The sequence below is a fragment of the Mastigoproctus giganteus genome, chromosome 14, assembly GCF_048544385.1.
Source record: "Mastigoproctus giganteus isolate SK-2022 chromosome 14, ASM4854438v1, whole genome shotgun sequence".
Lineage (NCBI taxonomy): Eukaryota > Metazoa > Arthropoda > Arachnida > Uropygi > Thelyphonidae > Mastigoproctus > Mastigoproctus giganteus.
In genome coordinates this window covers 42,990,958-43,018,112 of record NC_143588.1, presented here as the reverse complement: position 1 = coordinate 43,018,112, position 27,155 = coordinate 42,990,958, and the positions used below count along the sequence as shown (strand labels likewise).

The window sequence follows — 27,155 nt, the reverse complement described above, 5'->3', positions numbered from 1 at the left end:
GGCGTTATCATCCATAAACACGAACTGGGGGACAATGGCACCTCGGAACAGACGCACATGGGGAAGGATTACCTCAGTACAATGGCGTACACCGGTTACAGTATCGTCTTCCAGTATCTGAAGCTGTTTACGTTCATCCAAGATAACGCCTCCCCAGACGACCAGAACACCTCGACCGCCATATCAATCCCTTTCAGTGATTTTGCGGGGTGACACCGTGTGCCAACTTCTCGCCAGATTAGCTGACGTCCAGAATCGTTGCTGAGACTGAATCTACTCTCATCAATAAAGAGTACCTTAAGTAAAGATTTTATAGTTGTAACCTTTAGAAACAGTGTTGGTCCTTAAGTTCTGAACACCAGTGTAAGATAGAAAAACGAAAATAAAAAATTAGAATAGAAAGAAAATTAGGGAAGCAAACATTAGTGGCTGCAATGCATATCCACCACATGTTGCTTGTAAAAAAATAAAGGAAAAATATAAATAAATAAATAAAACAGTTGCCAGCAGCATGGCAAACCAGTGGAGCGAAAAGTAAAATAAGCCCATACAAAACAAAATAATAAGGTGGGGGGGATCAAGTTAAAGGGTATTGCAGAAGGAACGTTCCTAAAATAATTTAGAAAAGGCCGAAATATACAAAAAAGCAATTAATAAACATTTTTGGAATATGTCAATACGATAAAGTTTAATGACGCCCAGACGAAAGCACCAAGACCAAATTGAGTGAAATATCACTACGACGGAGACGCAACCAATCATTCTGCTTCAGACGCAATTGCTTCATTTATTTTTTATTAATAAATATTATTAATAAAACTTATCGTTGCTTACCGATAATCTAGGTGACTTCGTCTGGTGTCAACCACCCAAATGAAATTAAAACAGAAACAGAGATCCCCTTATCGCTGCTTTACTTTCAATTTGGTGGTTGACCCCAGACGAAGCTATCTAGATTGTGGGTAAGCAACGATAAGTTTTGTATATTATCCTTTTGTGTGCCGTAGTAGCAGCATCAGCGGATCACCTTGCTATGCATCCTAACACGTTCCTTAATCTTGGAGGAAAGTATTGAATGTGTGATACGGGGATCATCAAAAGTAAGTCTTCTGTTATTCACCTAGGCCCTCGTTCCCAGCCCATCCAGAGTAGATTGTAAAGTACATATTGGTTTGAAGGAAAATCATTCTCCTTTGGAAACTTTAGAAAGCGAACTTTCTTAATAATAATAATAATAAAAATAAATTTTATTAACAACAAGAAATGATACATAAATACTCAATAATACAATCAATAGCAATTGTACGCCATTGGCCTCCTTTCTGCATCACTTCAACAGATTCTTGAGTTGTCCATCCCCGATTCAAGCAAGTATCCTGGACGAAGCGGTCCTCATTCTAAACGTCCCTTTGAAAATCCGTCAATCAGCTGATGCCTAAAGGGAGAAAACAATCCGTAATTAGTGAACCGGATCGGTAGATGGGATTGCCCTTACGGAAGGACACCAGCAAAAACAGATGAGTGCACCGTGTACTTCCCCCTCTTAACGGGCAAATGTCTGCCGCACTAGTGCCCTCACCCCATCGTCGGGATCCAGTTCATCCGTCTTGAATAAGCCCACCCTCCGTCCTGTTCGTACAACGCAACAGTTTTTCGGTTTCTCCCCTTAACCCTCCCGATGAGCTTCTTTGATAAACACGTTGGGTTTCCACTACGCAGCACCCCGTCTAGGAATAATGAACGTCCCCTCCCTCCTCCTTACGGGCATCATCCATACAACAAGGTGCTGCTCAGTTGGAATCCAACACATCCATCGCCCACCACATTTACACTCCCTAGACAAATAAAAAAAAAAAAAAACAGAAAACTCATACGTACGAACTAATATTATTATATTAAGAAAAGGTTCTAACTATCATAAGAGATAACTATAATTTTATGTAATAATTATTTTATTTTAATTATTAATTTTAAGTATTAGTTAATAGAAAGGAAACTATGATTTGTAATCATTAGTATTATAAACTAATACTAATGATTACAAATAATTTATTTCAATTATTTTAAAATCAGTTTTAGTCCCCGTGGAGATAATACAATCATCTCCCAGTTGAGTATATATCCTCGGATGGATGGTTGCAATATTACGTTGCAGCCTTTACTGTTTCCGACAGCAAAGCAACGGTAACTTCCATCGGAGATATTTGATGGTTTACCAACTTTCTACACTGCATTTCCTCTTCAGTAAGAAGGGCCACCTTGCTGATATCTTGTAGACTGGGTAAATGCTCCAAAGTTGTAGATCTGAAGATGTTTTAGTCAACCTGAAAGCTAATCGAACCAGCTAAAGAGATGTCGATTAGTCTGAAGTACTTTAGTGTTTACCAATCGACACGGAGTTTTCATTACGATTTCACCTACAATAGTCGCAATTAGTGGATTGTTAAACGTTTCAGATTCCTTATAAGAATGAAGAGAAACATTCGAACACTGAAGGTAAATTATATTGTTGGAAAATCAATGCAATGACGAAACTACAATGGAAGACTATTTTAACTAAAACATAAAGTTCAAATCTATAAATAAATAGCATGGTGCATACGAGTATATTGTTTTAAGGGCGAACGATGTTCAGATTTATTTAATTTAATATGGAACTTTTCAAGCAAATTTCAGAAATTTAAATTTTGTTCAACATTCTCTGTTCATGTTTTTTTTTTTTTAATCTTCTGTTCATTATACAGTCCGGCATGAAATTTTTGTAAGCAGTGCAGACAGTCTGCTAAGTCAGCTCATCAGGTTCTGTCAATTATATACTGGAATTTTTCGAGCAGCGACAAGATGATTATCCTATTGTTGTTGTTGTTTGGTTTTTAGGAGCATTAGCAACTAAGGCCATATTGTTCCGGGGATATGTGGTGTTCATTCCCTGACCTTTCCGTATCCTCCATATTTGGTGGTCACGGGCTCGAACCCAGGTCTAATCAAGAAGAGTGTGCTACGCACTGCTGCTCCTACCCACCTGGCTACGGAGGCGCCATTATCCTATTGTAATGAGACCACGGTTAGGCTGCATCCAGAGCCTAACCATCGTCATCAGTTACTGCATTGCAAGAGGGATATGAATCTGTTAGAACAGGTATAAAGACCAGTGCGATTAGTCAGGGGGACACAAATGGTAGATGCTACCTTAAACTTTTGCATTAAACAGTTTGGGAAAATAGACTGCATATTTTGACGGATCAAATTAACCATCCTTCAAGCATATAGGAGAATCTTCAGTTGGATACCCCAACTGAAGATTCTCCTTGAGAATCAAATGCTTAAAAAAATTGCTTGATACGGAGTGATGAAAGTTGGCTGTTAATTTGAACCAATTGTTTGATTACTTCAATCTATGCGTCAAACCAGTGGCGTATCCAGGTACCATCGTTAGCGGGGGGATAGCGACCAAGTCCAGGTATCATCGTAAGGGAGGCGTGGCACCCGGCTTTTGAGTTTTTTTTAGAACGCCTCCTTTTTCTTTAATTTCAAAATTTTGGTTAAGGGGGGCATATTCCCTCTCTACCCACCCCTGAATACGCCCCTGCATCAAACTGTAATTCAACTGGCAGACTATTCTCTTCTACTTTAGTATGGATCTACTACCCTGTTGCTCTCCTAGAGAAAGTAGAGAAATCAAGAAAGTTAGAGAAACCACCATATAAACCCAGAATGCACCACAGCATCTTGAAATTTCACACAGACATTCCATTTATGTTGGTCATATTTTATCTTTTCTAACCAGTGCTTCACAATTCCGTAGTCTTTTTTTTATATGAACACAGTACGCAATCGATGGGTGCACATTCCATTGTGAAGCAAGCTACATACATATAAATACAAATTTTTAAAAAACTTGTATTTATACGTATGTGTGTAGTGTTTTTAATGTACAAGTTTTTAAAAAAACATTTTTTAGAGAGTTTTTTCCCTTCATATATTGATACATATTTTTCTGTCATCCGTAAAAACTATTATTATTATTATTATTAGAAATTTTTATCACTACTTTAGAAAATATTTGCACTGAAAATGAGGCCCCTGGCCATGGCCGTTCGTTAACGCGGCCCTGGAGCCAGGTCAGGAGGTAGGGTGGTTCTTTGGCGAAGTCGACCCCAGAGTTGCCTCAGCTTTCTGGGAAGGGACCAAGTTAGAAAAAAAAATCATTTTATTGAAATGGAGCGCGGAGGGTTGGGGTAGAGGTAGAAGGTAAAAATATAGAATAAAGAGGTGAATGACAGGAAGAGGCACTCACCAGGCGATCTGTGACAGCATAGGTTTTGGCACTTTTTACTGGTGAAAGAGGAATTCTGAAGGAATTCTTAGAAAAGTTTCTTCACAGAACTGTAATTAATCGCAGGCAGAGGAAATATTCCACCCTCCTCGATTTATTCCGAGTTCTTCAACTCGCACAGCGTTTTAATCAGCCAATAAGCTCACACGTCCAACTACCGACAAAATACACCGTCGCTATATTGCCCAAGATTCTAATGCGACTTCAAACTAATACCAATTGTTAATATATAATACAGCATTAAAATACAGTAAGCCCATGCTTTAACGGACAGCATCTGCTGAACGAGGCTTTTCGTCCGTACTGAACCTGGTGACGTAATTGCCTCAATCCGGTATGTCCTATTAGCTAAAATATTTTCATTGCTATGAGATAGTCAAAATATTTTAGCTAATGGGACACCGCCGGAATTTTCTTCCTAATCACCGTCCACAAATCTGTCAAGAGGATTAGATGACATTAGGGGGGGGGGGGGTAATCTGAAACTCCATTGAGGGTGCTAGAGAGCTCTTAAGACTCAGAATAAGCTTTAGTCAGTTTCCGTTACCCACATACAATTACCAAAAAATTTCAAGCTCTTTTATTCCACACAGCTTAAGTGCAGTAAAATTCGACATTATTTAAAAAAAATAATAATCTTCTTGTTTATACTCCGGTACGATCACCAGGTGAGTGGAGTTTGCAATAAATCAATCAATAGAAATTGTTAATCGTATTTAGCAGTCACGGGCTTAAACCTCGATCCATTTGAAGAGCGTGTGCTACTGACCACTCGGCTACGTCTTACATTTAATGTTTCCTATGCGGTTATCATTTTAAAATTAGAAGCAGTTGCGTAGTATTTAAGAAGTTTTAATTAACATAAAAGGGAAATTGCAGCCATGATCAACCCACTACAGGATGGAAGCTTCCTCAACGATTCATGTTGAGGAGGATTATGGTCCACACATTGGACCATAATCTGCCATGCTGGTCCACTGCGTGTTGGCAGATCGAGCGTATTTAGCAGTCAGGGGCTTGAACCCTGCTTTACTGAAAGAGCGTGTGTTACCGCACTCGCGTCCCTGCCCACTCGGCTATGGAGACTGGTGGTTAATTAACATACAGGTGACTTAAAGCCTAATTGGAACTTAAATTAAAAAAACTTAAATTCTAATCGGAAGTTTTTTCCGATGCACTCGTTTAGATTCGATACAGCAGCAACATCTGACACAAGGTTGCTAATAGCAAGGAAGTAAGGAGCTAAGCCCCGGTGCAAATAATGCGGGACAGGTCCCCTTGTCTTGTATGTATGTCCACATGTAGATGTGAAAGCAATAAGTCGATTCTAACACATAATAAATCAGCAAGATAAAATAAACAATAATAAAAAATAAATAATAATAAAACAAATAAAAATAAAATAAATAAAGAAATAATTATAAAATAAATAATAAATAAATAAAATAAATAAATATAAATAAATATAAATAAAACATTTTTTTTAAAGTTTGGAGATGGAGAATTTTCCGATTATTATATCCGATTAAAAGCTATATTAGTTACTTTAGATTGATTACATGAACAAATGTAGTCGTCCTCCAGACAGTCGACAGAAAAACGGAAGCGTTATTTTTAGAAAATTTTCAGTTTTTTAAATTATCATTATTATTTACCAAATTCATGAAGTTAATTTTAATAATTATAATAAAATCAATAAACGAGAAATGTGCAGGATCGTACGTTGCATTAAAATTTACAGCTGTCAGTAGAAAAGAATAAATGAAAACAATTTGCATTTTGTACAGAAAGTGCAAAGATATATATAAACTAAATCTATTGGTACATGACAGAATTACTTCTTTTTTACATTAGGATTTTCACTGTGACTCTCTAGCTGGAACTGAAATCAGTGGCATAACTAGGATGATGCAGATGGAGCACGTGCCCTGGAAGCCAAATTTGGGGACGCCATTTTTATGGTTAAAAAATGCAAAAATTCCAATTCTGTTACAGTTTTCTAGGGGCGCCATTTTTTAATTGGCCTGGGTGCCATCAACCCTAACCTCTAACTGAAATGATGGCTATTTCACAATAACAACAAGACGAGAAACATTATCGTACTGGCAACAGCATGACAAAAATTTCTTACAGCTATAGTCTATTTATTTTTAGTTTATTCCTGATATAAACAAGTGGGAGTTGGTTGCTTTCAAGAGCTTTCAATTTCCACTTGGCTTCTGGAATATATAAACCAACTTTACCTGACACTGATCTGAGCGCGGATTTTACCTGATTTGAGCGCGGAGCCCCTGTTCGACAGAACCGATTGAACATGCTTGTGGTCTGCGTTGACACCATTATGTGCATTGTATATGCTAAGGCGCCTAAAAATTGATAATATTGAAAAATTTTATGCTGATAATGACGTGAAACGATATCTCTGAAGTCTGAGGCACAATCAAAAACTGTATAGTTTTTGATTGTGTCTCAGGCTGTATAGTTTTTGATTGTCTGAAAAAGATACGATTGTGTCCTTTTGAACAAGATTGTGTTCTGGAAAAGTTGATAGTATTGAAATTTTTATGCTAATAATGACGCGAAACGGTATCTCTGCAGTCTGAACAATCAAAAAGTGGAAAATTTAAGAAATAAATAATAAATCATGCTGCTTTTGTACACGCTTTCATAAACTGAAAGTGAGAAAAGCGCGAAAAACAATGGTTAATGAATCTTGTTCTCTTTTTTTTTGTGCAAAGTTATTACAGGGAAGGGATGTTGTAGTGTAAATTAAAATGCAAAAACAAAATAGAGCAAGGGATTTTTAATTTTCAAATTTTTCTTACATTAAATATAACTGCAGTATTATAACTTGCAATCAACTGAATAAATCAATAAACTATCTGTATTCTGTTGACAGTCCCAATTTGAAAAAAAAAAAAAAAAAAAATTAAAGAAATGTGTCATTCTCATAAACAACGTGAACAAACCGGTACATCGTTCCGAACAGGGCCGGATTTAAACTTGTTGTGGCCCTAAGCTATAACATGTATGAGGCCCTAAGCTATAACATAAGCTCTGTATAATCTCTTATAATAACCATGAAATCTATATAATGCAATATAAGCTCTGTATAATATATTATAATAACTATAAAATCTATATAATGCAATATAAGCTCTGTATAATCTATTAGCACTTTCTATGTATTTGCTGTGTACCCACGTAGTTTTTTATGTACTGAATGTATTCCTCTGGTTGCCTGTAGCGAGAATCGTGTCCTACATTTCTATGAATAAAGAATTTTATTATTATTATTATTACGTATGAGGCCTCTCTTACAGTTCACCTGTGACAATATTAAAAAAATGACTTTTTTAAGATGGGCGAGGCCCCTTGTAATGTGAGGCCCTAAGCTGTAGCTTGTTTAGCTCATGTGTAAATCCGGCCCTGGCTCCGAAAGCTGTATTTTTACTGTAAACCCCTGGCTTCTAGCCGTGAAGGGTATTGTGTACGGCATATGCATTTTGTATACAATAAAGATTTCTTCTTCTTCTTCTTCTTCTTATATTTTGTTTTTGTTCTTATCGTTTTTGTACTTTTATCAATTTCAGTATTTATCTGTATATTTATATTCTTAATAGGTTTCTGTATATTGTAATTTGTTTTTAATAAAGTTTTTCGTTTTGTCAGTAGTGACAAGATTTGTTTCAGTAAACGGAAACTTACTTAAATAGGAGGAAAAATATCTGCCTTTCGCACACTTGGAGGCGTTAAATGATTGGTTTACAACGGAGAAAGCGGGTTTCTGTTCATTGGTGAAATCAATAACTTTAACCCACACATACAGGGGCGTTCCTAGGGTATGAGGCGCCTGGTTGCCTATTGAAATTTGGCGCCCTCCTTTAAAATTTTTTCATATGTGTATGTAAGTTTCAGGTTTTCAGGCGCCCCTTTAACGTTGGCGCCCGGGTGCAGTGCACCCCTTGCACCCTCGGGATGACTCCCCCAGACAGTACAAGTACTGTAAAAATATTCTATTTGAATTTAACACAGGGAGAGAGAAGTTTATGAAACAGCCATTTTCGAAGACCCTGGTGGGCGGGACCACACACATCATGGCGTGTGGCTCCAGCTTGTCCGCCACTGATCTGCGATAGGAAGAGTGGATCGTTGAAAAAGACGTCATTGATTGGCGATGCTCCTTACTATAGTGATTGGATACCGCTTAATTTTATTTTTATACATTCTTTCTTTTATACCGAGTAGAAACCCAGGGAACCAGAAAGGAAGAAGTCAGGACTGTAACTCATGAATGTCACTTCAATTCGTTACTTTCTATAACGGAATAAGTAGGTGTGGCTAATACCTACTTATTCAAAACTTTCATAGCCAATCAGCTCAAAACCACATAGAACTGTGTAGTTCTATGTGGTTTTGAGATATGTTTCTTGTACAATGCAAACGTAATGATGATTCATGATAAGTTATGGACAATCCTGTTAACAAAATTTCAAACTCATTTTGTTTTGGCTGCAGAACCCTTTTTGGAAATCTAAATCTTCCACGGAACCTAATATCTTTAAAAACAGTTAGAACTAAAAGTAAATTTAAAATAGCAATACATGTGTACAAATTAAATAAAAAAAAAAATGTAGAAGAATAAGAGAAATTTACCTCAATATGATACATAGAACTTAATGCAGCAAATAAACGAAAATAAAATTAACGCAAATTGATTACAGTAATAATACGTATCATATTGAGGTAAATTTCTCTTATTCTTCTACAAATATTGAAATATAACGTAGAACGCATTGAGCATCGTAGCTCTGTCTTATACTAATTAAATAAAAAATAAATGATCAAAAATTAGCAGAACATTTTCAGGATCACTGCGTTCCGTAGGACTCTTTTGAAATCGCTACTCAATAAAAATAGACAGTTCTGAATCTTGAATATTTCTTTTTACATATTAAAATTTATGTAGGTAGTATCATCTCTTGTAATTAATTTTATGGAACTAGCTTCTGTTATTAGTCAGAAAGTGATCGTTTTGGGCTGTTGTACTACTACTGCACATAACTGGATAGTGTCTGTAGAACTGCAATGGGTATCGGTGGCCATTCCTTGCCTTCAATGTGCCTCTGATGCTGTTGTCGTCCATAAAACTTCAGACATTTCACAATATATTTGATGTAATTAAAATCACATTGAAGTTAAGATTACATATATAAAAAATATATAAAAAAAGTGGAGGTAATTAAAATTAAAACATTATTAAATATAAAAATAAATTAGACAAAAGCTACTCTAAAAGTTATTTTAGGTGCAAAATGCTATAAATAAATAAATTTTACGTTTATACTCTGGGAAGATCAGGGGAGTCACGTGAGCTAGAACCACTCATATTTGACTACCTCGTCCCCGGTAGCTATACAGTTAAGATCCACCCATTTTTCGTGCATCCAATTGCTTATCTTTACAATCGTCACTAAACCAATGAACAGACAGTATGTATAATATTGTTTACTACGAACCAATAAACGATCAGTACCATTGCATTTTTAAACTGAGTAACCAAGCAGTGAACGGCAATTGGATATTTGCAATTTCGATGGGATATTTTTTTGTTTGTTTGTTTTAATGAATGTATATCGTAGAAAAATGAATGTCTATAGCTAAGGAAATAATATACAGAGTGTCTCAAAAAAATAGACGGCATAACTTCAAGAATGAGTTCCTCATATGTAGACAATAAAAATATTTTATATCAGCATAGTTTCGGAAATGCTTGGTTTCCGAGTTTTGAAGGTCTCTCTATGACACTTAGCTGTCCACATCACCTTATAGTAATTGTTCAAAATGTCCACCTTCTGCCTGAATACAGGCCTCACATCGACGTCTCATGGACTCGCGAAGATGATGCCAAATTCCTGGCATGTTTCGTATTGTCTCACAACCTGCCACAATTCGATTGCAGAGAGTTTCCATATCAGCTACCGGAGTCGAATACACCAATGACTTTAAATGACCCCGCAAGAAGAATCTAGTGGGTTTAAATCAGTGAGCGTGGAGGCCAGGCAGTTGGTCCACCCCTCTGCTTCAGGAGTCGTAGGTCTTGGTCGTCCTTTGTCGGCAGCACGAGGTGTAAAAGTCCCATGTTCACAAAGGCGGCGATGGATACCTTCAAACGTTTTCCTGTCTGGACATCTTCGTTCTGGGAACCTTTCGTGGTACAAACGATGAGCCTCCAGAGCATTGCCGTCCGCCAAACTGTACATAAAGTGCATATCCACTTGCTCCTGATTTGAGTACATGGTCGGAATGGAAAACCACCAGATTCTGTCAGTATCTTGTGATGAAGGTACTGACAGAATCTGGTGCGGGAGATAAGACATTCCGGTTAATAACTCGGGAACCAAGCATTTCTGGAACTATGTTGATATAAAATATTTTTATTGTCTACATATGAGGAATTCATTCCCGAAGTTATGCCGTGTATTTTTGAGACACCTTGTATATTTGTTTGTCAACTAGTTTTTTTTTTTTTTTTCAAATATGACAATATTACGAAATATAAAATAAAATAGTGATAAACAGTAGACTAAACAGATCCAATGATATTTCCCTTCTGGCAGCGTGTTGTGGACCTGCATAGCTTGCTTGCAAGGGTTCACTACTGCTGTGAGTTCAGCAAAATTCAAAGAAGAAATGGATAGGCACTGTTGGACAATGGAAATGAGAGGTCATTAATTTTATTTTTTTTAATTTTGGCACATTCATAGAATTTCGCTTCCTTGCATCATTATACCATTTTTATACTAATAACAATACTAAAACCATAGTATAAAATGAAATGTATGGTGGATGCATGTGCTTTTGCTGCACCAGGCAAAAAAAAAATTCTGAGTTACCCTGAGAGAGAGAGAACAAGAGTCAGAAGTAGAAGGGAATCACCAAGGCAGAGAAGAATTATGATATCCAGCTCAGGATCGTGGGTGTGCCAAGGGTTCTGAGCTGGATATCATAATTCTTCTCTGCCTTGGTGATTCCCTTCTACTTCTGACTCTTGTTCTCTCTCAAGGTAACTCAGAAAATTTTTTTTGGCTGGTGCTGCAAAAGCCTCAGGCTTCATTGTATCATATAATTATTATTATTTTAGGGTTGCCCGTAATTAAATACATTAACCCGTATTTGTGTCTGTAAATTGCGTATGTTCTATGGTCGATTTGCCTGTTTTGCTGGACGAAAAAACCCCAGTTACTGGGGACAAAAACCTTGCTATCTACGCCTGAGACCGACTAACTCAGCCACGGAATGAAAAAAGCCCATTAAAGTTCCTCGCGTCATCGACGGGATTCGAGCCCAGGCCTTTTCCACCCGGTGTGGGGAGGACGGTGACGATACCACTGTGCTACGCGCACAGACTCATTGTATCATATGGTTAATAATAATAATAATAATAATAATGCTGGATGGCCCAGTGATTACGACACTGGACTACCAGCCTGATGGACCAGGGTTCGAGTTCCGCCTTGGCGGACGCAAACGCGGCTCCATCACGCTGGGAGACCGCTATAATAATAGTAATAAAAATTTAATAAATAAATAAAAAAAACATCGTGAAAGTTGCTCCAATGGACCCACCTATCCCAAGGTCGGTGTCAATCTACAATGTCAATCCGATAACGACAAACTTCCTAGGAGAAACGATGGTGAAATGGAGTACCACCATTAAAATTAAGAACATCACATCCAGGCAAATCCCCATCAGGAGGGGAATCTTTCACGGAGATGCCCTGGGCCCATTGTGGTTCTGTCTAGCACTTAACCTGCTATCCACCATACTCAACAACAGCAAGTACGGATATAATCTGAAAGAAGGAAGGAAGAACCTGTACACCCTCACCCACTTGATGTACATGGATGACATCAAGTTTTATGCGGGAACCGAGAAGCAACTACTCGGGATCAACGAAGAATTCAGCAATGATATTAGGATGGAACCTGGTCTAGACAAATGCAAGACTCACGCATTGCACCAGGGAAAATTAGTCAACCGAACCTACCAGCTGCAGACTGGTAAAGAGATCGAAGCAATGGCAGAGGGAGAGGCCTACAAATACTTGGGGATGATGCAGGCTCAGCAGTTACAGCACAAAGAAATTAATGCCTGTCTGACTGAAAAATACCATCGGACACTCAGAAACCTGCTGAAAGCAAAGCTGAACGGAAGCAACACAGTTAAAGCCATAAACACCTATGCAGTCCCAGTGCTAACATTCTCCTTCGGGGTCATAGATTGGACTAACACCGAGCTGGAGGATATCATGAGAAAGACAAGGACAATGATGACCAAGAGCCACCAACACCACCGGAATTCAGCTGTGGAGAGACAATTGAGAGACTGGCAATTGCTCGGAAAGAAGAAGGAAGGGGCCTGATAGACCTTATCGAGATACAGAAAACAGCTTTGCTAACCTGAAGGATTACTTCCAGAAACACACAGCAGCACTCCACCAGGCCATAAGGAAGATAGACAAGCGATATACCCCACTGAACCTAAGCGAGGAGTCCCCTCCCAACCAGGAGGCATAAACGAAGCTAGAAAGATGGGCAGAGAAGACATTTCATGGCAGACACTACAATGATCTCCAAACAAAACAAACAAATTATTATATTAGGCCACCCAAATATTTAAATTCATCTGCCGTGCTGTGTGTCTCATGTCTGTTAAATGCGTGTGTTCTATGATCGATTTGTCTGTTTTGCTGGACGAAAACCCCAGTTTCTGGGGAAAAAATCTTGCTATCTACGCCTGAAACCGACTAACTCAGCGACGGATTGAAAAAAGCCCGTTAAAGTACAATGATCTCGTCATGATCACATAGATAAAATTGCTTCCAATTATTATTATTATTATTATTATTAGCTATATGGTGCAAGGAAGCCTGAGGCTTATGCTGCACCAGCCAAAAAAAAAAAAAAATAATAAATTCCCCGAGTTACCCTGAGAGAGAGAGAGTATCAAAAGGGAATCACAAAGAAGGAGAAGAATGATGATATCCATCTCAGGACCCTGGGTGTGCCAATCCCATACTCACCAGATGTGAGCCCCTGGGGTTTAATGCACGGCTCACGAGCGGGACGCTCTTCCCCGAGACTGAAGGATTCATTGCTATCCATCCAAGACCAGGTAAACACCAGAAACTATAAAAAAACTATTATATTTAGACCACCAGAATAATTAAATTCATCTGCCGTACTATGTCTTATGTCTGTTAATTGCGTGTGTTCTAAGGTCGATTTGTCTGTTTTCTGGATGAAAAACCCAAGTTTCTGGGTAAAAAACCTTGCTATCTACGCCTGAGACCAACTCAGCCACGGAGTGAAAAATTTCGGCTATTAATATACTTAATAGACTGGAATAGACTAATATTAATACTGAAATAGACTAATAATCAAATAGACCACGGAACACTTTATTTTAGCGGGCTTTGCATAGAGAAATATGAATAGAGGTCCTGCCGGCAAAGTTTCTATATATCATTGATAGAATACCATGGACTGTTCTTTGTATGCCTTTAATTTCGTGTCTCTATTTATAACATGTATTTATAATTTCGAACATACCAAGCACTGAATAAAAGCCGTGATCTTTTAAGTTTTTACGGGTGTGAGTTGCAAGTTCGCCAGCAGGTGGCGCACAAGTAACGTAAACAGTAAAAATGGCGATTTTTTTGTGGAGTGTGAGCGCAATTTTCGATGCGATTACGAGACTCATACATTCATTTGCATTTTTGCCTATCGCGCTTCTTCGTGAAGATCAGATTTATCAGTTACAATTCCATACTGTTCTAAAAAAACTGAAGAACAAAGTCCGAGTTGCTACTGAACATAATGCTATGCATTATGTTAGTCACGTTTAGATGTTATCTAGCAATAAATACTTCAAGGCTACTGCTTTCATTCTCAGCTTCCTCATGCCCTGCAGCCACTCCACAATCTTTCTAAGGATCTTTCTCTTGATTCCAGCATACACAGCAACTTCTCATACAGGACTGAATCACATTCTTTTCTAAAATCAAAATAATGACAAAATTATTTCCTTCATCTGGGTCATGAGTGACTATCAGAATAGCGAATAAGGTTAGTTAAGCGTGATTTTTCCCAGCGTAAAACTTCTATCCATATGGCGATGTATTGCATTTTGGATAAACACCCGTAATTTTTTTTTACCACTGACGTTAGATTTACTGGTCTGTAGTTACTTACTTTGCTTTTAGAATTGCCTTTATGTATTGGCACTTCTGCATTAGCATTATATTACATTAGTACTTCTGCAATCCAAAGGAATCTCTTGATCTGAATGATGTTTTCATAATTAAACATTTTGGTGCACTTCACTCTATTGCTGCTTCTCTCAAAATTACTGGATATATTCCAACCCCAAGGGGCAATAGTATTTATTAGTAGTGGTAAATGATGCAAGAAAGCAAGTGTATACAACAAATTAGAAAAAAAAAAAAAATTAAACCAGTCCATCGACCTCCAATAGTTTGTCTAGTTCTTCCTTGAATTTATATAAACTACCCTTCCAAAACAATAGATGGAAGTTTGTTCCAACAATCAACCAACAGTTCCACAGATCTAACCTGCAACCAACCTTACTCAATTTGAATTTATGCCCCTTCGTGTTTTATTAATAACATACAGTAGGAAGCACTGTATGCTCACCATCCCGGAGCTCTTGCTTCATAGCCAGTCTGTGACACCTATCTTTCACAGTTCATATTCAGAACTGTGTTGGAATTTTACCATTATATTCAGACAGAACTGCAGGTACAGCTGTTGGAGCAGCAGCAATATCAACTATTATTTCAGCTTCCCTCCCCAGACTGTAGCTGTTTCACAACAGAATCATGGCCTTTCTAAATCAGATAGAGAGGCCTTAGGCCTCTCTATCTGATTTAGAGAAGAACTCATTTTATTTAGTACTACTACGTAGTACTAAGTAAAATGATGAAGGTGTTGTTACCAGTGATGAAAATAAATAAGTACTCACCCTGCCTTCTAAAAAGATGCCCAAAATGTATTGAACCTAATAGAAAATGTATTTCTCTGCAGTAGTATTGTTGGAGAAAACACTATTGCATTAGATAATGTCTGTGCTGTGGTTAAGAATGTATATAAGACTAAAACTGTGCAAACGAAATTAATTCTTTCTTTAAATTTGATTAATTCAATTATTTGATTTAAATTTGATTACGTTGTTTATTTTCTCTTATTTATCTTATAAATAAAAATACATGAAAATATATATTATTCTTATTATTGTTGGACAAGGCCTTTGTTATTGTTTTACTATTTTATTTTATTATTTCATTTATTACAAAAAGGGTAAAAGTTTTGACACTTTTGGTGAGCTTTGTTACTACAAACCAGCCCTGGTGACTCCTCCTTAAAATATATAATTCATTCTGACTCCTTAAACTCAATCCATGCATTGCAGAATTCTCTCTCTGTACAGTTCATCCTGTCTTAAATCAAATTAGAAGCCTTCTAATGCAAAACAGGAACATTATCAAATAGTTTATCTTTTGTTGGATCAGCACGTGCAGATTTTAGAGAATGAACAAGCTGACAAAGCTGCTCCCTCTCTGGATTAGTTATCCTCCTCTGCATCTCATATTATTTTCTGATATTTCTAGTAATTTGGGTGAAATTGTGTAATAATTGACAGTAGTATGAGTTTAGCCATCACTTTTACTAATTGTACACCTGCATTATTATCTTTCAGGATACTGTAGACTGAGATCACGGACTGAGTGGCCACAAACTTACCATGGACTGAGCAGACAACTTTCTTTGTGGTGCCCCTCCCTGTTACATTTTATTAGACTTAGAACTGGCTGCATTGCCACTGTACACACTACTGCAGGTGTAATACAGGTAAGTTTAAAAGTTTCAGAAGAAAGAATTATGCAGAGATCTGTTCATATCTAATATGAACATAATATAAAATACATAGTAAACTTACAGAAAAATAATACCATCTGGAAGATACATATCAAGCTTTTCACAACTATTTCTCTCAGTTCATTTTCTAGATATGATGATCGGTACGAAAGTAATGTCTTCTGATTTTTTGCTTTCAAATGTAATGGCGTTGATCATTTCGCATGTCACTGAGTGGTCACTAGAGGTCTCTAGTTTTACCATATTGAGTGGCACTGTGATCAGTCTTGTGAGTGCATCACACGAATAGTTCAAAATGGTAGATGTTACAGATATCAAGGAAAGAGTGGCGATTGAATTTCTTACCAAGGAAGAAGTGACGCCTATCGAAATCCATATGCATCTCAAAAATGTTTATGGTGACAATACTGTAAATGTGAGTACAGTTAGACATTGAGTAAGACACTTTAAGAGTGAGGAAAGTGTCATTGTTGACAAGCCCCAAAGCGGCCAGCCAGTAACATCAGTGACAACAGAAACAAGAGCTGGATCGACGCACTGATCAAGGAGGACTGCTGCATCACAACACGCAAATTGTGTGATGTAGTAGATATAGGGAAACTTGCTGTGATAACCATCATAAAGGAACCAGACAACAAGATTTGTGCGTGGTGGGTCCCGAACATGCTGACACATGAGCACAAAGAAGCCCGGAAAGTCACCCAGAAAGTCATCTGTACGGAACTTCTCCAGCACTATGAGAGTGAAGGAGAGGGTTATCTTTCATGCATAGTCACAGGTGACGAAACCTGATCCATCATTATGACCCTGAAATGAAGAGACAGTCGACGGAGTGGCACCATCAAAATTCACCACACAAGAAGTTCAAAAGACAGCCTTCTGTCGGTAAAGTCATGGTGACTGTGTTTTGGGACAAAGATGGAGTCTTGCTTGTGGACTTATTGGAGCTTGGCATCACAACATTTCCACCAGTATGTGAAAACATCGAAAAAGTTGAAAGCCCACATCTGTAGAGTTTGACTGGACAAAAACCTTAATAAGGTTCTTCTTCTCCATGACAACGCACAACCCTACACCAGTCTGCACATAATGGAGGCCATTGCAAAGCTGGGGTGCACTGTTCTTCCTCACCCCCTCTCATAGCCCGGATTTTGTACCTTTCAACTGTCGCCTCTTTGGCCCGCTGAAGGATGCACATAGTATTTCCATTTAGCAAAATGGAACCCATTTTGCAGACGACGACCAGCTGATGCACACTGTTCACAAAGCCCTCCGGAGCAAGAGTAAGGAATTTTACAGGATTGGAATACAGCATCTGGCTCAGAGATGGCGGCAGTGCATAGAAAATTATGGTGATTTTGTGGAAAAATAAGTGTTTTTATTAAGGATTAATTGATGTAAAAGGCATAGTTGCGGGAATTAAATTTTCTGAGGAAAAAAATAGGAGGCATTACTTTTTTACCACTCCTCGTATAAGCCAATAAGTGAACAAATTTCAGTCTTCTCTTGATTGATAATTCTCAAGGATGGTATTTACTCTGTCATGTTAGTCAGTGGTTTTCAGTTGTGTTCTGTGGATCCTCTAGTTAAACAGAGGTATCTCATGACTTTTGCAGTTGTTTGATAATGTTTTTTTTTAAATTTTTTTATTACTGAGTTTTTATTTAATTTGCATACATGTATGTTACTGTAAAAGAAACTTTGGGTTAAACAAGATTGAAATGCCTCTTTCCATTACTGCCATTTTAACACATATTTGCCTCTGTTTACAGGATCCACACTGCATTCAGTACCTTCTTCTTCTTTTTTTTTTTTTTTTAGGCACCTATGTAGCCAGGTGGGCAGGAGCAGCAGTGCGTAGCACACACTTCTTGATTAGACTGGGGTTCGAGCCCGACCACCAAATACAGAGGATGCGGAAAGGTCAGGGAATGACCACTGCATATCCCCGGAGCAATATTGGGGCCTTAGTTGCTAATGCTCCTAAAAACCAAATAACAAACATAACAAAATAACAAACCTTCTTTTAGACAGATTAGATTTCAGAAAAGAGTATCTTGGACAAATTCCTGTTATGAAATCCAAAACCTTTGTTATATAGCTCTTTTATTTTATTTTTAAGAATATCACCGACTTTTAAGCCAGTTAGATTTGGTGTCAGATGATGGTGTTCTAATTATGAGAATGAGTTAAATGAAAATGAAAACAAGATTTTAGTTGTGTAAATTTGAATTACTAATTACCGTTCATATGGTGATATGTAATTTAAATACACAAGAGTGTCTTTTGTCAAAATGATAGTTGAGCATTCTGGTCTCTTGCCTTGAGCAGTCTGGTCTCTGTGGGTTGCAACTTCTGCCCATCTATGCTCCCACTTATGTTACAACCTTATAGCACTGTTGCATTCTCAGCTAAAGATAAAGTTGTCTTACTAGCATCCTACATTTCTTCTGACTCTTGTATTGATGATTTTGATAAATCACCTTCTGCTATACCCAGTACACTCTGTTCAGTGCCTCCCACAGTCTTTAGAAGAATTCTGAAACAGCCTTGATGCCAAGAAAGCTTCAGGTCCTGATGGCATTTCTCCACTTATTCTCATAACCTTTGCTCATGAACTTGCTCCTCTTTTGTGTTGCTTTGTATACTTTCTTATTCCATTGATGATTCCTTCTGCATGTAAATTTGCTCACATCCAGCTAATTCTTAAAGAAGGTGACTATTGTAGTTAGTTTGTAGGTTGTTGTTGTGGTGTTTTCTGGCAAAAGGGCAACTTAGGCCATATTGTGCCTAGTTTGTAGGTAGTTATTGTCCCAACACATTTATCTCCTTCCAAAGTGATGGAGACATTCATCAACTGCTAACTCTTAAACTGTCTTGAGAAATTCCATCATTGGTGATTGCCATTATGGATTCCTTCAGGGTTGATTCACTGGTGATACATTGGCTTATATTACTCATCTTTAAAAATTTCAGTGGAAAAGTTTACCAAAACTCAAGCAGTTGCTCTTGATATTTCTAAAGCTTTTGATCATGTTTTGCACAAATGTCTAAACGAGCCCATCTTATATGGATTACTGACAATTTTTGCAGTTGGGTATGTAATTTTTTCACTGACTGCTCACTGCAGGTGGTGATAGATGGCTCTCTCTTTTCCAGCTTTCCACCAATGCTGATGTTCTCTAAGGTACAGCTCTTTCTCATTCTCTTTTCCTCTTATGTGTTAATGTTTGTTGTTTGTTTGTCATTTGGTTTTTAGGAGCATTAGCAACTAAGGCCATATTGCTCCGGGGATATCGTTCGTCATTTCCTGACCTTTCTGCATCCTCCAAATTTGGTGGTCATGGGCTCGAACCCCAGTCTAATCAAGAAGCATGTGCTATGCACTGCAGCTCCTGCCCACCTGGCTACGGAGGTGCCAATATATATATATATATATATATATGGCCTTCATCTATTGACTAACTGTAAATCCTAACCATAGTTTTGATGATGATAGCATACTACATTCCACTTTCCAGTTTGAGAAACGTTTTTCCTGCAAAAACAGCCTTGACTTCTTGCATATTCACAACTACTTCCTTAAATTTGGTCTCCAGGTAATTCTCGAGTTGGGGGAAGAAAACTTAGTTAACTTCAATCCTAAAACTCACTCATCTTATTTCTCATGAAAAGAGCATACTGCTCCCATGTACATCTTCAACAATACTCAGATTTCCAGATAAGATTACATATCTTATTAATGATTACCCTGACTTCTAATCTATCTTGCCATAAGCAAATCACAAGTATTGTTTCCTCTGCAGCACAAAAACCAGCTTTTCTTTTTTGCTTTCAAAAAAGCATTACTGTACTTTTCTTCTAAACAACTACTCACTCTGTACAAATCTCAAATCTCCCCTACCATGAAATATTGTTCCTACATCTGTGGTGGTATCTCACAAACCTCTCTCTCAAGATTCTAGACTCTATTTAGAAGAGGGCTTTGGTTTGTATTGGGGTTTAGTGCAGAAGAGGGCAGCCAGGTTACTTAATGACTTGTCTCTTACAAAATCTCTCCACTTTTTGTCTCAGACATTCAGTTTCTGCTTGCATTTTCTATAGTTACTTTCATGCATTTTTCTTCTGAATTGGCATCTGTAATTCTCCAACTCTCTCTTCCAAACCAGCTTGAACACATGCTGAAAACAGTATGTGCTATGCAGTTGTTGATCTGCTGGGATCTGGAAACTTGACATATACCAGAAAAACATCTTGCACCATCACACCACTAGCCTGCAGTGATAACACCATTCAATGAACACAATGTGCTCATTGATTCATGCTGCTATTACTATACAATGGTCCTGCCATCAGCATGGAACAGTAAACTGGACTTTATCTGACAGGAAAACGTTTTCCATTCCTCAAACAGCCAGTGTCATTGCTCCTGCAGCTGCAGTTACTGCTTGATTTAGCTGATAAGAGTGAGGTCATCTGCAGCAGTACTCTCATACTTGACAGTGTCCAGTACATTCCGATATACTCTTTTGCACACTGCTATTGTACCACAATCATTTGACTGATTGTAGTCTTCTCTTTGACTTGCTAGATATTTTCTGGTTTTTGGACTATTCTTAGTGCACCCTAGACACAGTTGTATGTGAAGACTACACAGTGACCATGACCACTAGCTCATCAGGAGCCAACTGTCATACTCTAGTCAAAATCATTCACTATTGGCATTTTATCTTACTAAACTGCACACAATATTTGCTATCACCTACTTTGTGGAGTGGTATGGACATATGACACTGTCTCTCTGAATGGACCAGTCGATTCTTTGGATGATGGGAGGGTACTTAATAAATTAGCCACTCAGTGTATTTATGCCTACTTTTGTTTTTTGTTGCAAGGTATTAGCTTGTTGTTAATATTTTACAATATGAATAATGTTTATAGACTTTCTCCCTTACCCACGATGAAGCATTTTAAGCTCTTTCATTTTTAAGTTTATTCCACATACTTTTCCTCTGTAGGCGAAAGGTGCTCTTATCCTCTTTGCTGCTTTCTTACTTAGGATGTCCAAATTCTTTCTTCTGGTGTTGTAGAGCAGTGCTACTCAGAGTGGTCTACAGACCAGTGCCAGGCCATGAGCTCTTTGTTAGTCGTCCACGACAAATTTTCAATTCGTCACAGAAGGTTACTGGTTTGCGATAATTTGTCCATTACCGGTCTGCGACAATTTGTATTTTACAAAAAGTATCAGTGTGCAATGGATTTTAAATAAAAGAAACTGGTCCTTCACCACAGATAGTTTGAGAAGCACTATTGTAGAGCATTGTAGAAAAGAACTGCCTTATATACCACATGATAATACAGTAATTAAGGCCATATTTGGGCAATTTGAATATTGTTTATAGGCTTTCTCCTTTACCAGTGCTGGAGCATTTTAATCTCTTTCATTTTCAAGTTTATTCCACATACTGTTTCTGTGTTGGTGAAGGATACTCTTATCCTCTTTAGTGTTTTCCCACTTAGGATGTCCAAATTGTCAGGGATACGTGGAACAGGACCAGGGTATGTCTGCCAGGGGCAAAGGTTGATGACGTTGTAGTTTCCTACTCTTGATATCATTCTAATGATATCAAGAGTAGGAGACCGGCAGAATTACTTAACAAGTACAGGTCACTATTGAAAAAAAGCCATGAATTAGGGTTGAATTTGAAAGTGTCTGCAATTCTACCCAGACATGATAGGAGGGAGTATATGATGAGAGCCTTGTCGATCAATTCGGCCCTGGAAAGATTGTGCAAGGCTCAAGGGGTAGAATTTTTTTCAGCCTGAACTGTACTTGTTAACAGGAGAGACTGCTTCTACAGGGATGGGATACACTTAAATAGAAAGGGTGCAAGAATATTTGCTGATGCTATCGAAGCAGTGTTAGGTGGGTCGGAAAACTGCTAGCTTAGGGGGATACAAAGACTAATAGATTAACAGTAACCACTGGCAGAGGTGAAAGTGATTCTTGCACTGCTTCTATTGGAATGAGCAGAAGCCTGAAAAACAAGATGCAGGATATTTCAGCGACTGCTGGGAGTCATTGAGGTACAAGTAAACACATGGGTTGTGTTAGGGTAGCTAAGAATAGAAACAGGTGCACGTATACTTGCGTGTACACCAATGCTAGGAGTTTGGTAAATAAATTTGATGAATTTGAGGTATTGCTCAAAGCATCAAAGGCGGATATTGTTGGGATATCAGAGACGTGGTGTCACACAGATATAAGGAATGCAGAACTGGAATTTGGGGAGTACGTCTACAGAAAGGATAGGAAGGGAGGAGGGGTTATGCTATTAGTTAAGAAACAACCCCAGGGGCTCACATCTGGTGAGTATGGGCTTGGCATACCCAGGGTCCTGAGCTGGATATCATCATTCTTCTCTTTCTTGGTGATTCCCTTTTTATTCCTCTCTCTCTCTCGGGGTAACTCAGAAATTTTTTTTGGCTGGTGCAGCATAAGCTTCGGGCTTCCTTGAACTATATATCTAGTAATAATAATAATAAAATCCAAGGAAGTGAAGCCAGTCGACACCGCTGGACAGTGCAGTGTCGAGTCAGTTTGGTGTGACATAAGCATTGGGGGCGCCTCCGTAGCCAGGTGGGAAGGTGCAGCAGTGCATAGTACACGCTTCTTGATTAGACCAGGGTTTGAGCCCGCCACCACCAAATACGGAGGATGCGGAAAGGTCAGGGAATGACCACCACATATTCCCGGAGCAATATGGCTTTAGATGCTAATGCTCCTAAAAAAAAAAAAAGCATTGGGAGATCAAAATTGAGAGTAGGAGTGTGCTATAGGCCTAATGACTCTGATGAGTATAATAAGAAACTGTACAGGGAAATAGAGTGGGCCAGTAAATCAGAGATTCTTACAATGGGGGATTTTAATTTCCCAGATATTGACTGGAATTTGTGGGTTGGTCACTCACACACTAGCAAGGCTTTTGTGGATTTATTGGATGATTGTTTTCTACATCAGCATGTTTGGGAGGCAACTAGAGGGAGTAATACTCTTGATTTGATTATCAGTAGTGATTCTTCATTCATTAAGAATCTGCAGATAGAGGAACCACTAGGTGGCAGTGATCACAGTGTGCTGAAGTGGGATTTACTCAAAGAGGTAACTACCATCAGGGGTAAAGGGAAGGGTTATTGCTTTCGTAAAGGCGACTACGATGGTCTGAGACAGTATTTAAATTCTATACAGTGAGACCAACTGAAGATGTTACCAACAGCAAATTCAAAATGGGAAGCATTCAAAGAACTTATCTTGGAAGCTACTAGGCTTTACATACCAACTAAGAAATATTGTTCAAAGTTTAGGCCTAAATGGATGTCAGATGAACTAATGAGACATATGACAGAGAAGAAAAATGCATGGGATACATATAAATTAACACATGACACAGAAGCCTATGATAGATACAAGTTGATCTGTAACCAAGTTACAAAGGAGGTTAGGCAGGCAAAGGCAGATTACGAGAAATCTTTGGCAAGGGATGTAAAGAAAAACAGCAAAGAGTTCTTTACTTATGTAAACTCTAGAAGGAAGGGGATGAATCAGATTGGTCCACTTGATATCGATGGGTCAACTGTTGATGATCCTGCTCAGGTAGCTAACAAACTAAATGAATATTTTTCACCGACATTCACACATGAGGAGTTATTCAGCGAGGGTAATGTCAGAGGTGTATTCAACTCTGGCAGTAAGCTAGAGAATCTTGTAATAACTGAGAGTAAAGTGGAGGAGAAATTGTTGAAGATTAACACAAGAAAGGCACCTGGGGTGGATGGGATCTATCCAGTTATATTAAAGGAGGCTGCAAAGGAAGTAAGCAAACCCTTAGTCATAATTATGAGAGTTTCCTTGGACTCAGGGGAGGTACCCACAGACTGGAGATGTGCAAATGTGACCCTAATTCACAAAGGAGGATCAAAGGCTGACACAAGTAATTATAGACCTGTGAGTTTAACTTCTGTTCCAGGAAAATTAATGGAGGCACTGGTTAAAGAAGCACTGCAGGATCATCTAGACAAGACTTCATTTATAGCTCGGACACAGCATGATTTTGTTAAGGGGAAGTTTTTTTTTTGTTTGTTATTTGGTTTTTAGGAGCATTAGCAACTAAGGCCATATTGCTCCAGGATATGCGGTGGTCTTTCCCTGACCTTTCCACATCCTCCATATTTGGTGGTGACGGACTCGAACCCCGGTCTAATCAAGAAGTGTGTGCTACACACTGCTGCTCCTTCCCACCTGGCTACGGAGGCACCTTAAGGGGAAGTCTTGCCTGACCAATTTGATTGGATACTATGATGCAGTCACCAAAGAACTGGATGCAGGGAATAACTTTGATATTATATAGTTGGATCTTAGAAAGGCTTTGATACTGTTGCACATGGAAGACTGCTGCACAAATTGGAGCAGTGTAGCATTGGAGGCAAATTGCTGCTATAGATAAAGGGGTGGTTGAGGGGGAGAAGACAGAGAGTGGTAATCAATGGACACTGCTCATTGTGGACTAATGTTATTAGTGGAGTCCTCAGGGTTCAGTGTTGGGTCCATTATTGTTTTCTGTATTTATAAATGATATTGATGATGGTATATCAAGCTTAATGTCCAAGTTTGCAGATGATACAAAGGTTGGCAGGGTTGTCAAGGACACTACTGACACTATGCTGCTGCAACAGGATCTGGAAAGGTTGAGCAGATGGGCTGAGAGGTGGCAAATGAAGTTTAACATTGACAAATGTAAAGTACTACATATGAAAACAGCAATCCCAGAGCAACATATCTATTCTGTGGTACTACACTGACAGTGGTAGAGAATGAAAAGGACCTGGGGGTAATTTTGCAGACAGATATGAAGTTCTCTGAGCAGTGCAGACGGGCTGCAAGAGTAGCTCATGGTGTCATGGTTTCTAGCAGGGATAAGGAGGTGATTATTCCCTTGTATAAGCAATGGTCAGGCCACACCTTGAATACTTGTATACAGGTCTGGAGGCCTCATTTCAAGAAGGATGTAGAGCTGCTGGAACGAGTACAGAGAAGGGCAACAAGATTAGCGAATGGAACAAAGGGGTACTCTTACGAAGAAAGCCTTAAGTTTTGCAAATTACAGTGTCTGGAGACTAGGCACCAGCGAGGTGATCTGATAGAGGTTTGAGCATGCTCAATGCTGATGGGATTCTTCCTTTTGCTCAGAATAATCATCTGAGAGGGCATAAATTCAAATTGAGGAAAGACAGATGTGGGATAGACGTGCGGAAATTTGCCTTTAGCCAGTGGGTAGTTGGTTGGTGGAACAGACTTCCATCCCTTGTCGTCGAAGTTGATAGCCTAAATAAATTTAAGGCTCAGCTGGACAGGTATTTCGAATGAACGGAGGGTTGAAGTGGAAGTGAGTTTTTTTTTTTTTTTTTGGCTGATGCTGCATACGCTTGCTTTCTTGCATCATATGCCTCTACTAATGGTAATGCTAATTGTCCCTTCTGGAATATTGTAGAGCACTGTAGAAAAGAACAGTCTTATATGACATGCTAATACAGTAATTAAGGTCATACTTGGCAAAGCTCAAATTTTACTGATTCTGTATCAAGTTGTCTTAACAATGGTGTTAATTTCTATGATAGCCTTGAAGACATAACTATGTGTTCTTTGTTATTGCAATTAATTTTAGAACATGTTAAGTGGTTTCACTATATATCAATAAATTTCTCAGTATTAGCATAACATAATGGTTTTATTATAGACCTAGCATACTGGTAATACTTACAAAATAAATTTTGTAAGTATATTTTAGATAAATTCAGAGGCAGCGCATCCACATAGATGAACTTCACAGTTTCTTAGAGTGCCAAATTCAAGAGGAGAAAAATAAGTTGCTAAAATTAATGTGCCCAGATTATTAAGAACCACAAATAAGATAAAAGAATATTACCCTTTTGATTTCTGCATGCATACAAGAGGAATATGAATTATAATTCATTTCCTTACATTTATGAGAATTTATTATTATGTCACATATATTGATGAATAAAATTTATATTTTCTAATATTGTCATATAATAATTTTGTATTATATAATAATCATATTATATTATGATATAATTTAATAATTATATTGTTTAATTTTTTCAATATTATTATTGAAAAGAAATATTTTAGTAAGATTATTTTTTAATTTTTAATGTGGGATAAAGGTTTTAATTTTTAATGTGGGATAAAGGTTTTAATTTTTAATGTGGGATTCACTCCACAATTTTTATAAGCCATAACTGAACTCCAATGACTCAGCCACTCAGCAAAATGTTTCTCACTTAATCAAAAATCTCAGCCTATATCTGCCCTTGGAGTTTGGGACTACCCCTGGTTATATCCATGTAATAAATGTTAATTTTTATTTTCTCTTTCATTTTGTTAAATACAGTGTAGATAATTTTAATTTAGATAATTCTAACTGAATTCTTTGAAAATTTCAGATATCAAGAATTGGATTAGGATGACTACACTTAGATCCTCTCAATACAATACAAGGTTTGATGAAAGAGGATAATATAGGAGATTTGGTAATAAATGCACTTTTATTAGAAATTTGAAAGTATGATAATTCTTGGTTAAGTCTATAAGATGATTATTATATTAATACCACGTGAAATTAATAATATAGTTTCCTAAGCTGTTCACCTACATTACTATACATTAAAGTGATGTTTCAGGTATCTTACTGATACCGATTATCAGACCATGCTACTGACAGACTCCTCGTGCTAATGTGCCCAGAAACCTGATGTGCATGCAGGCAAGAGGCATTGC

General features: G+C 37.9%; 1 long non-coding RNA gene across 1 annotated transcript; it reads left to right on the top strand.

The window, feature by feature from the left end:
- The first annotated feature begins 14,151 nt into the window (after positions 1-14,151).
- Positions 14,152-26,854, top strand: LOC150075088 (uncharacterized). Its single transcript, XR_016547932.1, has 3 exons — positions 14,152-14,467; positions 16,119-16,270; positions 26,822-26,854. It is a non-coding gene; the product is annotated as an uncharacterized LOC150075088 (long non-coding RNA).
- The last annotated feature ends 301 nt before the right edge of the window (positions 26,855-27,155 follow it).